The following is a 14,328-nucleotide window of genomic DNA, read 5'->3' on the forward strand; positions in this document are numbered from 1 at the left end:
CGTGCAGAATTCTGCTGTTTTCTTGCAATTCAGCCGTTGAATCTTGGTAAAAAGTGATTATTTAGTAGATTTCGTGCTCTTCTTTGCGAGAAAAAGCCTGAAAACAACGAAAATCGGCGAGAAATCGTCGTTTTGCATCGAAATATGCGGTTTTCTGTAAGAATTTTGATGATTTCGTGCAGAATTCTGCTGTTTTCTTGCAATTCAGTCGTTGAATCTTGGTAAAAAGTCATGATTTTGTCGATTTCGTGCTCTTCTTTGCGAATTCAAGCCAGAAAACAACGAAAATCGGCGAGAAATCGTCGTTTTGCATCGAAATATGCGGTTTTCTGTGAGAATTTTGATGATTTCGTGCAGAATTCTGCTGTTTTCTTGCAATTCAGCCGTTGAATCTTGGTAAAAAGTCATGATTTTGTAGATTTCGTGCTCTTCTTTGCGAATTCAAGCCAGAAAACAACGAAAATCGGCGAGAAATCGTCGTTTTGCATCGAAATATGCGGTTTTCTCTAAGAATTTTGATGATTTCGTGCAGAATTCTGCTGTTTTCTTGCAATTCAGCCGTTGAATCTTGGTAAAAAGTGATTATTTAGTAGATTTCGTGCTCTTCTTTGCGAATTCAAGCCTGAAAACAACGAAAATCGGCGAGAAATCGTCGTTTTGCATCGAAATATGCGGTTTTCTGTAAGAATTTTGATGATTTCGTGCAGAATTCTGCTGTTTTCTTGCAATTCAGCTGTTGAATCTTGGTAAAAAGTCATGATTTTGTAGATTTTGTGCTCTTCTTTGCGAATTCAAGCCAGAAAACAACGAAAATCGGCGAGAAATCGTCGTTTTGCATCGAATTATGCGGTTTTCTGAAAGAATTTTGATGATTTCGTGAATAATTCTGCTGTTTTCTTGCAATTCAGCCGTTGAATCTTGGTAAAAAGTCATGATTTTGTAGATTTCGTGCTCTTCTTTGCGAATTCCAGCCAGAAAACAACGAAAATCGGCGAGAAATCGTCGTTTTGCATCGAAATATGCGGTTTTCTGTAAGAATTTTGATGATTTCGTGCAGAATTTTGCTGTTTTCTTGCAATTCAGCCGTTGAATCTTGGTAAAAAGTCATGATTTTGTAGATTTCGTGCTCTTCTTTGCGAATTCAAGATAGAAAACAACGAAAATCAGCGAAAAATCGTCGTTTTGCATCGAAATATGCGTTTTTTTCTAAGAATTCTGATGATTTCGTGCAGTATTCTGCTGTTTTCTTGCAATTCAGCCGTTGAATCTTGGTAAAAAGTGATGATTTTGTGGATTTCGTGCTCTTCTTTGCGAATCCAAGGCTGAAAACAACGAAAATCGGCGAGAAATCGTCGTTTTGCATCGAAATATGCGGTTTTCTCTAAGAATTTTGAAGATTTCGTGCAAAATTCTGCTGTTTTCTTGCAATTCATCCGTTGAATCTTGGTAAAAAGTGATTATTTAGTAGATTTCGTGCTCTTTTTTGCGAATTCAAGCCAAAAAACAACGAAAATCGGCGAAAAATCGTCGTTTTGCATCGAAATATGCGGTTTTCTGTGAGAATTTTGATGATTTCGTGCAGAATTCTGCTTTTTTCTTGCAATTCTGCCGTTGAATCTTGGTAAAAAGTCATGATTTTGTAGATTTCGTGCTCTTCTTTGCGAATTCAAGATAGAAAACAACGAAAATCGGCGAGAAATCGTCGTTTTGCATCGAAATATGCGGTTTTCTGTAAGAATTTTGATGATTTCGTGCAGAATTCTGCTGTTTTCTTGCAATTCAGCCGTTGAATCTTGGTAAAAAGTCATTTATTTGTAGATTTTGTGCTCTTCTTTGCGAATTCAAGATAGAAAACAACGAAAATCGGCGTGAAATCGTCGTTTTGCATCGAAATATGCGGTTTTCTGTAAGAATTTTGATGATTTCGTGCAGAATTCTGCTGTTTTCTTGCAATTCAGCCGTTGAATCTTGGTAAAAAGTTATGATTTTGTAGATTTCGTGCTCTTCTTTGCGAATTCAAGCCAGAAAACAACGAAAATCGGCGAGAAATCGTCGTTTTACATCGAAATATGCGGTTTTCTGTAAGAATTTTGATGATTTCGTGCAGAATTCTGCTGTTTTCTTGCAATTCAGCCGTTGAATCTTGGTAAAAAGTGATGATTTTGTGGATTTCGTGCTCTTCTTTGCGAATACAAGCCTGAAAACAACGAAAATCGGCGAGAAATCGTCGTTTTGCATCGAAATATGCGGTTTTCTGTAAGAATTTTGATGATTTCGTGCAGAATTCTGCTGTTTTCTTGCAATTCAGCCGTTGAATCTTGGTAAAAAGTGATTATTTAGTAGATTTCGTGCTCTTCTTAGCGAATTCAAGCCAGAAAACAACGAAAATCGGCGAAAAATCGTCGTTTTGCATCGAAATATGCGGTTTTCTGTAAGAAATTTGATGATTTCGTGCAGAATTCTGCTGTTTTCTTGTAATTCTGCCGTTGAATCTTGGTAAATAGTCATGATTTTGTAGATTTCGTGCTCTTTTTTGCGAATTCAAGATAGAAAACAACGAAAATCAGCGAGAAATCGTCGCTTTGCATCAAAATATGCGGTTTTCTCTAAGAAGTTTGATGATTTCGTGCAGAATTCTGCTGTTTTTTTGCAATTCAGCAGTTGAATCTTGGTAAAAAGTGATGATTTTGTAGATTTCGTGCTCTTCTTTGCGAATTCAAGCCAGAAAACAACGAAAATCGGCGAGAAATCGTCGTTTTGCATCGAAATATGCGGTTTTCTGTAAGAATTTTGATGATTTCGTGGATAATTCTGCTGTTTTCTTGCAATTCAGCCGTTGAATCTTGGTAAAAAGTCATGATTTTGTAGATTTCGTGCTCTTCTTTGCGAATTCAAGCCAGAAAACAACGAAAATCGGCGAGAAATCGTCGTTTTGCATCGAAATATGCGGTTTTCTGTAAGAATTTTGATGATTTCGTGCAGAATTCTGCTGTTTTCTTGCAATTCAGCTGTTGAATCTTGGTAGAAAGTGATTATTTAGTAGATTTCGTGCTCTTCTTTGCGAATTCAAGCCTGAAAACAACGAAAATCGGCGAGAAATCGTCGTTTTGCATCGAAATATGCGGTTTTCTGTAAGAATTTTGATGATTTCGTGGATAATTCTGCTGTTTTCTTGCAATTCAGCCGTTGAATCTTGGTAAAAAGTCATGATTTTGTAGATTTCGTGCTCTTCTTTGCGAATTCAAGCCAGAAAACAACGAAAATCGGCGAGAAATCGTCGTTTTGCATCGAAATATGCGGTTTTCTGTAAGAATTTTGATGATTTCGTGCAGAATTCTGCTGTTTTCTTGCAATTCAGCTGTTGAATCTTGGTAGAAAGTGATTATTTAGTAGATTTCGTGCTCTTCTTTGCGAATCCAAGCCTGAAAACAACGAAAATCGGCGAGAAATCGTCGTTTTGCATCGAAATATGCGGTTTTCTCTAAGAATTTTGAAGATTTCGTGCAAAATTCTGCTGTTTTCTTGCAATTCAGCCGTTGAATCTTGGTAAAATGTGATTATTTAGTAGATTTCGTGCTCTTTTTTGCGAATTCAAGCCAAAAAACAACGAAAATCGGCGAAAAATCGTCGTTTTGCATCGAAATATGCGGTTTTCTGTGAGAATTTTGATGATTTCGTGCAGAATTCTGCTTTTTTCTTGCAATTCTGCCGTTGAATCTTGGTAAAAAGTCATGATTTTGTAGATTTCGTGCTCTTCTTTGCGAATTCAAGATAGAAAACAACGAAAATCGGCGAGAAATCGTCGTTTTGCATCGAAATATGCGGTTTTCTGTAAGAATTTTGATGATTTCGTGCAGAATTCTGCTGTTTTCTTGCAATTCATCCGTTGAATCTTGGTAAAAAGTGATTATTTAGTAGATTTCGTGCTCTTTTTTGCGAATTCAAGCCAAAAAACAACGAAAATCGGCGAAAAATCGTCGTTTTGCATCGAAATATGCGGTTTTCTGTGAGAATTTTGATGATTTCGTGCAGAATTCTGCTTTTTTCTTGCAATTCTGCCGTTGAATCTTGGTAAAAAGTCATGATTTTGTAGATTTCGTGCTCTTCTTTGCGAATTCAAGATAGAAAACAACGAAAATCGGCGAGAAATCGTCGTTTTGCATCGAAATATGCGGTTTTCTGTAAGAATTTTGATGATTTCGTGCAGAATTCTGCTGTTTTCTTGCAATTCAGCCGTTGAATCTTGGTAAAAAGTGATGATTTTGTGGATTTCGTGCTCTTCTTTGCGAATACAAGCCTGAAAACAACGAAAATCGGCGAGAAATCGTCGTTTTGCATCGAAATATGCGGTTTTCTGTAAGAATTTTGATGATTTCGTGCAGAATTCTGCTGTTTTCTTGCAATTCAGCCGTTGAATCTTGGTAAAAAGTGATTATTTAGTAGATTTCGTGCTCTTCTTAGCGAATTCAAGCCAGAAAACAACGAAAATCGGCGAAAAATCGTCGTTTTGCATCGAAATATGCGGTTTTCTGTAAGAAATTTGATGATTTCGTGCAGAATTCTGCTGTTTTCTTGTAATTCTGCCGTTGAATCTTGGTAAATAGTCATGATTTTGTAGATTTCGTGCTCTTTTTTGCGAATTCAAGATAGAAAACAACGAAAATCAGCGAGAAATCGTCGCTTTGCATCAAAATATGCGGTTTTCTCTAAGAAGTTTGATGATTTCGTGCAGAATTCTGCTGTTTTTTTGCAATTCAGCCGTTGAATCTTGGTAAAAAGTGATGATTTTGTAGATTTCGTGCTCTTCTTTGCGAATTCAAGCCAGAAAACAACGAAAATCGGCGAGAAATCGTCGTTTTGCATCGAAATATGCGGTTTTCTGTAAGAATTTTGATGATTTCGTGGATAATTCTGCTGTTTTCTTGCAATTCAGCCGTTGAATCTTGGTAAAAAGTCATGATTTTGTAGATTTCGTGCTCTTCTTTGCGAATTCAAGCCAGAAAACAACGAAAATCGGCGAGAAATCGTCGTTTTGCATCGAAATATGCGGTTTTCTGTAAGAATTTTGATGATTTCGTGCAGAATTCTGCTGTTTTCTTGCAATTCAGCTGTTGAATCTTGGTAGAAAGTGATTATTTAGTAGATTTCGTGCTCTTCTTTGCGAATTCAAGCCTGAAAACAACGAAAATCGGCGAGAAATCGTCGTTTTGCATCGAAATATGCGGTTTTCTGTAAGAATTTTGATGATTTCGTCGATAATTCTGCTGTTTTCTTGCAATTCAGCCGTTGAATCTTGGTAAAAAGTCATGATTTTGTAGATTTCGTGCTCTTCTTTGCGAATTCAAGCCAGAAAACAACGAAAATCGGCGAGAAATCGTCGTTTTGCATCGAAATATGCGGTTTTCTGTAAGAATTTTGATGATTTCGTGCAGAATTCTGCTGTTTTCTTGCAATTCAGCTGTTGAATCTTGGTAGAAAGTGATTATTTAGTAGATTTCGTGCTCTTCTTTGCGAATCCAAGCCTGAAAACAACGAAAATCGGCGAGAAATCGTCGTTTTGCATCGAAATATGCGGTTTTCTCTAAGAATTTTGAAGATTTCGTGCAAAATTCTGCTGTTTTCTTGCAATTCAGCCGTTGAATCTTGGTAAAATGTGATTATTTAGTAGATTTCGTGCTCTTCTTTGCGAATCCAAGCCTGAAAACAACGAAAATCGGCGAGAAATCGTCGTTTTGCATCGAAATATGCGGTTTTCTGTAAGAATTTTGATGATTTCGTGCAGAATTCTGCTGTTTTCTTGCAATTCAGCCGTTGAATCTTGGTAAAAAGTCATTTATTTGTAGATTTTGTGCTCTTCTTTGCGAATTCAAGCCAGAAAACAACGAAAATCGGCGAGAAATCGTCGTTTTGCATCGAAATATGCGGTTTTCTGTAAGAATTTTGATGATTTCGTGCAGAATTCTGCTGTTTTCTTGCAATTCAGCTGTTGAATCTTGGTAGAAAGTGATTATTTAGTAGATTTCGTGCTCTTCTTTGCGAATTCAAGCCTGAAAACAACGAAAATCGGCGAGAAATCGTCGTTTTGCATCGAAATATGCGGTTTTCTGTAAGAATTTTGATGATTTCGTCGATAATTCTGCTGTTTTCTTGCAATTCAGCCGTTGAATCTTGGTAAAAAGTCATGATTTTGTAGATTTCGTGCTCTTCTTTGCGAATTCAAGCCAGAAAACAACGAAAATCGGCGAGCAATCGTCGTTTTGCATCGAAATATGCGGTTTTCTGTAAGAATTTTGATGATTTCGTGCAGAATTCTGCTGTTTTCTTGCAATTCAGCCGTTGAATCTTGGTAAAAAGTGATGATTTTGTGGATTTCGTGCTCTTCTTTGCGAATACAAGCCTGAAAACAACGAAAATCGGCGAGAAATCGTCGTTTTGCATCGAAATATGCGGTTTTCTGTAAGAATTTTGATGATTTCGTGCAGAATTCTGCTGTTTTCTTGCAATTCAGCCGTTGAATCTTGGTAAAAAGTGATTATTTAGTAGATTTCGTGCTCTTCTTAGCGAATTCAAGCCAGAAAACAACGAAAATCGGCGAAAAATCGTCGTTTTGCATCGAAATATGCGGTTTTCTGTAAGAAATTTGATGATTTCGTGCAGAATTCTGCTGTTTTCTTGTAATTCTGCCGTTGAATCTTGGTAAATAGTCATGATTTTGTAGATTTCGTGCTCTTTTTTGCGAATTCAAGATAGAAAACAACGAAAATCAGCGAGAAATCGTCGCTTTGCATCAAAATATGCGGTTTTCTCTAAGAAGTTTGATGATTTCGTGCAGAATTCTGCTGTTTTTTTGCAATTCAGCCGTTGAATCTTGGTAAAAAGTGATGATTTTGTAGATTTCGTGCTCTTCTTTGCGAATTCAAGCCAGAAAACAACGAAAATCGGCGAGAAATCGTCGTTTTGCATCGAAATATGCGGTTTTCTGTAAGAATTTTGATGATTTCGTGGATAATTCTGCTGTTTTCTTGCAATTCAGCCGTTGAATCTTGGTAAAAAGTCATGATTTTGTAGATTTCGTGCTCTTCTTTGCGAATTCAAGCCAGAAAACAACGACAATCGGCGAGAAATCGTCGTTTTGCATCGAAATATGCGGTTTTCTCTAAGAATTTTGATGATTTCGTGCAGAATTCTGCTGTTTTCTTGCAATTCAGCTGTTGAATCTTGGTAGAAAGTGATTATTTAGTAGATTTCGTGCTCTTCTTTGCGAATTCAAGCCTGAAAACAACGAAAATCGGCGAGAAATCGTCGTTTTGCATCGAAATATGCGGTTTTCTGTAAGAATTTTGATGATTTCGTCGATAATTCTGCTGTTTTCTTGCAATTCAGCCGTTGAATCTTGGTAAAAAGTCATGATTTTGTAGATTTCGTGCTCTTCTTTGCGAATTCAAGCCAGAAAACAACGAAAATCGGCGAGAAATCGTCGTTTTGCATCGAAATATGCGGTTTTCTCTAAGAATTTTGACGATTTCGTGCAGAATTCTGCTGTTTTCTTGCAATTCAGCCGTTGAATCTTGGTAAAAAGTGATTATTTAGTAGATTTCGTGCTCTTCTTTGCGAATTCAAGCCTGAAAACAACGAAAATCGGCGAGAAATCGTCGTTTTGCATCGAAATATGCGGTTTTCTGTAAGAATTTTGATGATTTCGTGCAGAATTCTGCTGTTTTCTTGCAATTCAGCTGTTGAATCTTGGTAAAAAGTCATGATTTTGTAGATTTTGTGCTCTTCTTTGCGAATTCAAGCCAGAAAACAACGAAAATCGGCGAGAAATCGTCGTTTTGCATCGAATTATGCGGTTTTCTGAAAGAATTTTGATGATTTCGTGAATAATTCTGCTGTTTTCTTGCAATTCAGCCGTTGAATCTTGGTAAAAAGTCATGATTTTGTAGATTTCGTGCTCTTCTTTGCGAATTCCAGCCAGAAAACAACGAAAATCGGCGAGAAATCGTCGTTTTGCATCGAAATATGCGGTTTTCTGTAAGAATTTTGATGATTTCGTGCAGAATTTTGCTGTTTTCTTGCAATTCAGCCGTTGAATCTTGGTAAAAAGTCATGATTTTGTAGATTTCGTGCTCTTCTTTGCGAATTCAAGATAGAAAACAACGAAAATCAGCGAAAAATCGTCGTTTTGCATCGAAATATGCGTTTTTTTCTAAGAATTCTGATGATTTCGTGCAGTATTCTGCTGTTTTCTTGCAATTCAGCCGTTGAATCTTGGTAAAAAGTGATGATTTTGTGGATTTCGTGCTCTTCTTTGCGAATCCAAGGCTGAAAACAACGAAAATCGGCGAGAAATCGTCGTTTTGCATCGAAATATGCGGTTTTCTCTAAGAATTTTGAAGATTTCGTGCAAAATTCTGCTGTTTTCTTGCAATTCATCCGTTGAATCTTGGTAAAAAGTGATTATTTAGTAGATTTCGTGCTCTTTTTTGCGAATTCAAGCCAAAAAACAACGAAAATCGGCGAAAAATCGTCGTTTTGCATCGAAATATGCGGTTTTCTGTGAGAATTTTGATGATTTCGTGCAGAATTCTGCTTTTTTCTTGCAATTCTGCCGTTGAATCTTGGTAAAAAGTCATGATTTTGTAGATTTCGTGCTCTTCTTTGCGAATTCAAGATAGAAAACAACGAAAATCGGCGAGAAATCGTCGTTTTGCATCGAAATATGCGGTTTTCTGTAAGAATTTTGATGATTTCGTGCAGAATTCTGCTGTTTTCTTGCAATTCAGCCGTTGAATCTTGGTAAAAAGTCATTTATTTGTAGATTTTGTGCTCTTCTTTGCGAATTCAAGATAGAAAACAACGAAAATCGGCGTGAAATCGTCGTTTTGCATCGAAATATGCGGTTTTCTGTAAGAATTTTGATGATTTCGTGCAGAATTCTGCTGTTTTCTTGCAATTCAGCCGTTGAATCTTGGTAAAAAGTTATGATTTTGTAGATTTCGTGCTCTTCTTTGCGAATTCAAGCCAGAAAACAACGAAAATCGGCGAGAAATCGTCGTTTTACATCGAAATATGCGGTTTTCTGTAAGAATTTTGATGATTTCGTGCAGAATTCTGCTGTTTTCTTGCAATTCAGCCGTTGAATCTTGGTAAAAAGTGATGATTTTGTGGATTTCGTGCTCTTCTTTGCGAATACAAGCCTGAAAACAACGAAAATCGGCGAGAAATCGTCGTTTTGCATCGAAATATGCGGTTTTCTGTAAGAATTTTGATGATTTCGTGCAGAATTCTGCTGTTTTCTTGCAATTCAGCCGTTGAATCTTGGTAAAAAGTGATTATTTAGTAGATTTCGTGCTCTTCTTAGCGAATTCAAGCCAGAAAACAACGAAAATCGGCGAAAAATCGTCGTTTTGCATCGAAATATGCGGTTTTCTGTAAGAAATTTGATGATTTCGTGCAGAATTCTGCTGTTTTCTTGTAATTCTGCCGTTGAATCTTGGTAAATAGTCATGATTTTGTAGATTTCGTGCTCTTTTTTGCGAATTCAAGATAGAAAACAACGAAAATCAGCGAGAAATCGTCGCTTTGCATCAAAATATGCGGTTTTCTCTAAGAAGTTTGATGATTTCGTGCAGAATTCTGCTGTTTTTTTGCAATTCAGCAGTTGAATCTTGGTAAAAAGTGATGATTTTGTAGATTTCGTGCTCTTCTTTGCGAATTCAAGCCAGAAAACAACGAAAATCGGCGAGAAATCGTCGTTTTGCATCGAAATATGCGGTTTTCTGTAAGAATTTTGATGATTTCGTGGATAATTCTGCTGTTTTCTTGCAATTCAGCCGTTGAATCTTGGTAAAAAGTCATGATTTTGTAGATTTCGTGCTCTTCTTTGCGAATTCAAGCCAGAAAACAACGAAAATCGGCGAGAAATCGTCGTTTTGCATCGAAATATGCGGTTTTCTGTAAGAATTTTGATGATTTCGTGCAGAATTCTGCTGTTTTCTTGCAATTCAGCTGTTGAATCTTGGTAGAAAGTGATTATTTAGTAGATTTCGTGCTCTTCTTTGCGAATTCAAGCCTGAAAACAACGAAAATCGGCGAGAAATCGTCGTTTTGCATCGAAATATGCGGTTTTCTGTAAGAATTTTGATGATTTCGTGGATAATTCTGCTGTTTTCTTGCAATTCAGCCGTTGAATCTTGGTAAAAAGTCATGATTTTGTAGATTTCGTGCTCTTCTTTGCGAATTCAAGCCAGAAAACAACGAAAATCGGCGAGAAATCGTCGTTTTGCATCGAAATATGCGGTTTTCTGTAAGAATTTTGATGATTTCGTGCAGAATTCTGCTGTTTTCTTGCAATTCAGCTGTTGAATCTTGGTAGAAAGTGATTATTTAGTAGATTTCGTGCTCTTCTTTGCGAATCCAAGCCTGAAAACAACGAAAATCGGCGAGAAATCGTCGTTTTGCATCGAAATATGCGGTTTTCTCTAAGAATTTTGAAGATTTCGTGCAAAATTCTGCTGTTTTCTTGCAATTCAGCCGTTGAATCTTGGTAAAATGTGATTATTTAGTAGATTTCGTGCTCTTTTTTGCGAATTCAAGCCAAAAAACAACGAAAATCGGCGAAAAATCGTCGTTTTGCATCGAAATATGCGGTTTTCTGTGAGAATTTTGATGATTTCGTGCAGAATTCTGCTTTTTTCTTGCAATTCTGCCGTTGAATCTTGGTAAAAAGTCATGATTTTGTAGATTTCGTGCTCTTCTTTGCGAATTCAAGATAGAAAACAACGAAAATCGGCGAGAAATCGTCGTTTTGCATCGAAATATGCGGTTTTCTGTAAGAATTTTGATGATTTCGTGCAGAATTCTGCTGTTTTCTTGCAATTCATCCGTTGAATCTTGGTAAAAAGTGATTATTTAGTAGATTTCGTGCTCTTTTTTGCGAATTCAAGCCAAAAAACAACGAAAATCGGCGAAAAATCGTCGTTTTGCATCGAAACATGCGGTTTTCTGTGAGAATTTTGATGATTTCGTGCAGAATTCTGCTTTTTTCTTGCAATTCTGCCGTTGAATCTTGGTAAAAAGTCATGATTTTGTAGATTTCGTGCTCTTCTTTGCGAATTCAAGATAGAAAACAACGAAAATCGGCGAGAAATCGTCGTTTTGCATCGAAATATGCGGTTTTCTGTAAGAATTTTGATGATTTCGTGCAGAATTCTGCTGTTTTCTTGCAATTCAGCCGTTGAATCTTGGTAAAAAGTGATGATTTTGTGGATTTCGTGCTCTTCTTTGCGAATACAAGCCTGAAAACAACGAAAATCGGCGAGAAATCGTCGTTTTGCATCGAAATATGCGGTTTTCTGTAAGAATTTTGATGATTTCGTGCAGAATTCTGCTGTTTTCTTGCAATTCAGCCGTTGAATCTTGGTAAAAAGTGATTATTTAGTAGATTTCGTGCTCTTCTTAGCGAATTCAAGCCAGAAAACAACGAAAATCGGCGAAAAATCGTCGTTTTGCATCGAAATATGCGGTTTTCTGTAAGAAATTTGATGATTTCGTGCAGAATTCTGCTGTTTTCTTGTAATTCTGCCGTTGAATCTTGGTAAATAGTCATGATTTTGTAGATTTCGTGCTCTTTTTTGCGAATTCAAGATAGAAAACAACGAAAATCAGCGAGAAATCGTCGCTTTGCATCAAAATATGCGGTTTTCTCTAAGAAGTTTGATGATTTCGTGCAGAATTCTGCTGTTTTTTTGCAATTCAGCCGTTGAATCTTGGTAAAAAGTGATGATTTTGTAGATTTCGTGCTCTTCTTTGCGAATTCAAGCCAGAAAACAACGAAAATCGGCGAGAAATCGTCGTTTTGCATCGAAATATGCGGTTTTCTGTAAGAATTTTGATGATTTCGTGGATAATTCTGCTGTTTTCTTGCAATTCAGCCGTTGAATCTTGGTAAAAAGTCATGATTTTGTAGATTTCGTGCTCTTCTTTGCGAATTCAAGCCAGAAAACAACGAAAATCGGCGAGAAATCGTCGTTTTGCATCGAAATATGCGGTTTTCTGTAAGAATTTTGATGATTTCGTGCAGAATTCTGCTGTTTTCTTGCAATTCAGCTGTTGAATCTTGGTAGAAAGTGATTATTTAGTAGATTTCGTGCTCTTCTTTGCGAATTCAAGCCTGAAAACAACGAAAATCGGCGAGAAATCGTCGTTTTGCATCGAAATATGCGGTTTTCTGTAAGAATTTTGATGATTTCGTCGATAATTCTGCTGTTTTCTTGCAATTCAGCCGTTGAATCTTGGTAAAAAGTCATGATTTTGTAGATTTCGTGCTCTTCTTTGCGAATTCAAGCCAGAAAACAACGAAAATCGGCGAGAAATCGTCGTTTTGCATCGAAATATGCGGTTTTCTGTAAGAATTTTGATGATTTCGTGCAGAATTCTGCTGTTTTCTTGCAATTCAGCTGTTGAATCTTGGTAGAAAGTGATTATTTAGTAGATTTCGTGCTCTTCTTTGCGAATCCAAGCCTGAAAACAACAAAAATCGGCGAGAAATCGTCGTTTTGCATCGAAATATGCGGTTTTCTCTAAGAATTTTGAAGATTTCGTGCAAAATTCTGCTGTTTTCTTGCAATTCAGCCGTTGAATCTTGGTAAAATGTGATTATTTAGTAGATTTCGTGCTCTTCTTTGCGAATCCAAGCCTGAAAACAACGAAAATCGGCGAGAAATCGTCGTTTTGCATCGAAATATGCGGTTTTCTGTAAGAATTTTGATGATTTCGTGCAGAATTCTGCTGTTTTCTTGCAATTCAGCCGTTGAATCTTAGTAAAAAGTCATTTATTTGTAGATTTTGTGCTCTTCTTTGCGAATTCAAGCCAGAAAACAACGAAAATCGGCGAGAAATCGTCGTTTTGCATCGAAATATGCGGTTTTCTGTAAGAATTTTGATGATTTCGTGCAGAATTCTGCTGTTTTCTTGCAATTCAGCTGTTGAATCTTGGTAGAAAGTGATTATTTAGTAGATTTCGTGCTCTTCTTTGCGAATTCAAGCCTGAAAACAACGAAAATCGGCGAGAAATCGTCGTTTTGCATCGAAATATGCGGTTTTCTGTAAGAATTTTGATGATTTCGTCGATAATTCTGCTGTTTTCTTGCAATTCAGCCGTTGAATCTTGGTAAAAAGTCATGATTTTGTAGATTTCGTGCTCTTCTTTGCGAATTCAAGCCAGAAAACAACGAAAATCGGCGAGCAATCGTCGTTTTGCATCGAAATATGCGGTTTTCTGTAAGAATTTTGATGATTTCGTGCAGAATTCTGCTGTTTTCTTGCAATTCAGCCGTTGAATCTTGGTAAAAAGTGATGATTTTGTGGATTTCGTGCTCTTCTTTGCGAATACAAGCCTGAAAACAACGAAAATCGGCGAGAAATCGTCGTTTTGCATCGAAATATGCGGTTTTCTGTAAGAATTTTGATGATTTCGTGCAGAATTCTGCTGTTTTCTTGCAATTCAGCCGTTGAATCTTGGTAAAAAGTGATTATTTAGTAGATTTCGTGCTCTTCTTAGCGAATTCAAGCCAGAAAACAACGAAAATCGGCGAAAAATCGTCGTTTTGCATCGAAATATGCGGTTTTCTGTAAGAAATTTGATGATTTCGTGCAGAATTCTGCTGTTTTCTTGTAATTCTGCCGTTGAATCTTGGTAAATAGTCATGATTTTGTAGATTTCGTGCTCTTTTTTGCGAATTCAAGATAGAAAACAACGAAAATCAGCGAGAAATCGTCGCTTTGCATCAAAATATGCGGTTTTCTCTAAGAAGTTTGATGATTTCGTGCAGAATTCTGCTGTTTTTTTGCAATTCAGCCGTTGAATCTTGGTAAAAAGTGATGATTTTGTAGATTTCGTGCTCTTCTTTGCGAATTCAAGCCAGAAAACAACGAAAATCGGCGAGAAATCGTCGTTTTGCATCGAAATATGCGGTTTTCTGTAAGAATTTTGATGATTTCGTGGATAATTCTGCTGTTTTCTTGCAATTCAGCCGTTGAATCTTGGTAAAAAGTCATGATTTTGTAGATTTCGTGCTCTTCTTTGCGAATTCAAGCCAGAAAACAACGAAAATCGGCGAGAAATCGTCGTTTTGCATCGAAATATGCGGTTTTCTGTAAGAATTTTGATGATTTCGTGCAGAATTCTGCTGTTTTCTTGCAATTCAGCTGTTGAATCTTGGTAGAAAGTGATTATTTAGTAGATTTCGTGCTCTTCTTTGCGAATTCAAGCCTGAAAACAACGAAAATCGGCGAGAAATCGTCGTTTTGCATCGAAATATGCGGTTT

The sequence above is a fragment of the Gnatocerus cornutus genome, chromosome 8 (genome assembly GCF_029298725.1).
Source record: "Gnatocerus cornutus isolate USDA-ARS CGAHR chromosome 8, icGnaCorn1.1, whole genome shotgun sequence".
In the NCBI taxonomy this organism is placed as follows: domain Eukaryota; kingdom Metazoa; phylum Arthropoda; class Insecta; order Coleoptera; family Tenebrionidae; genus Gnatocerus; species Gnatocerus cornutus.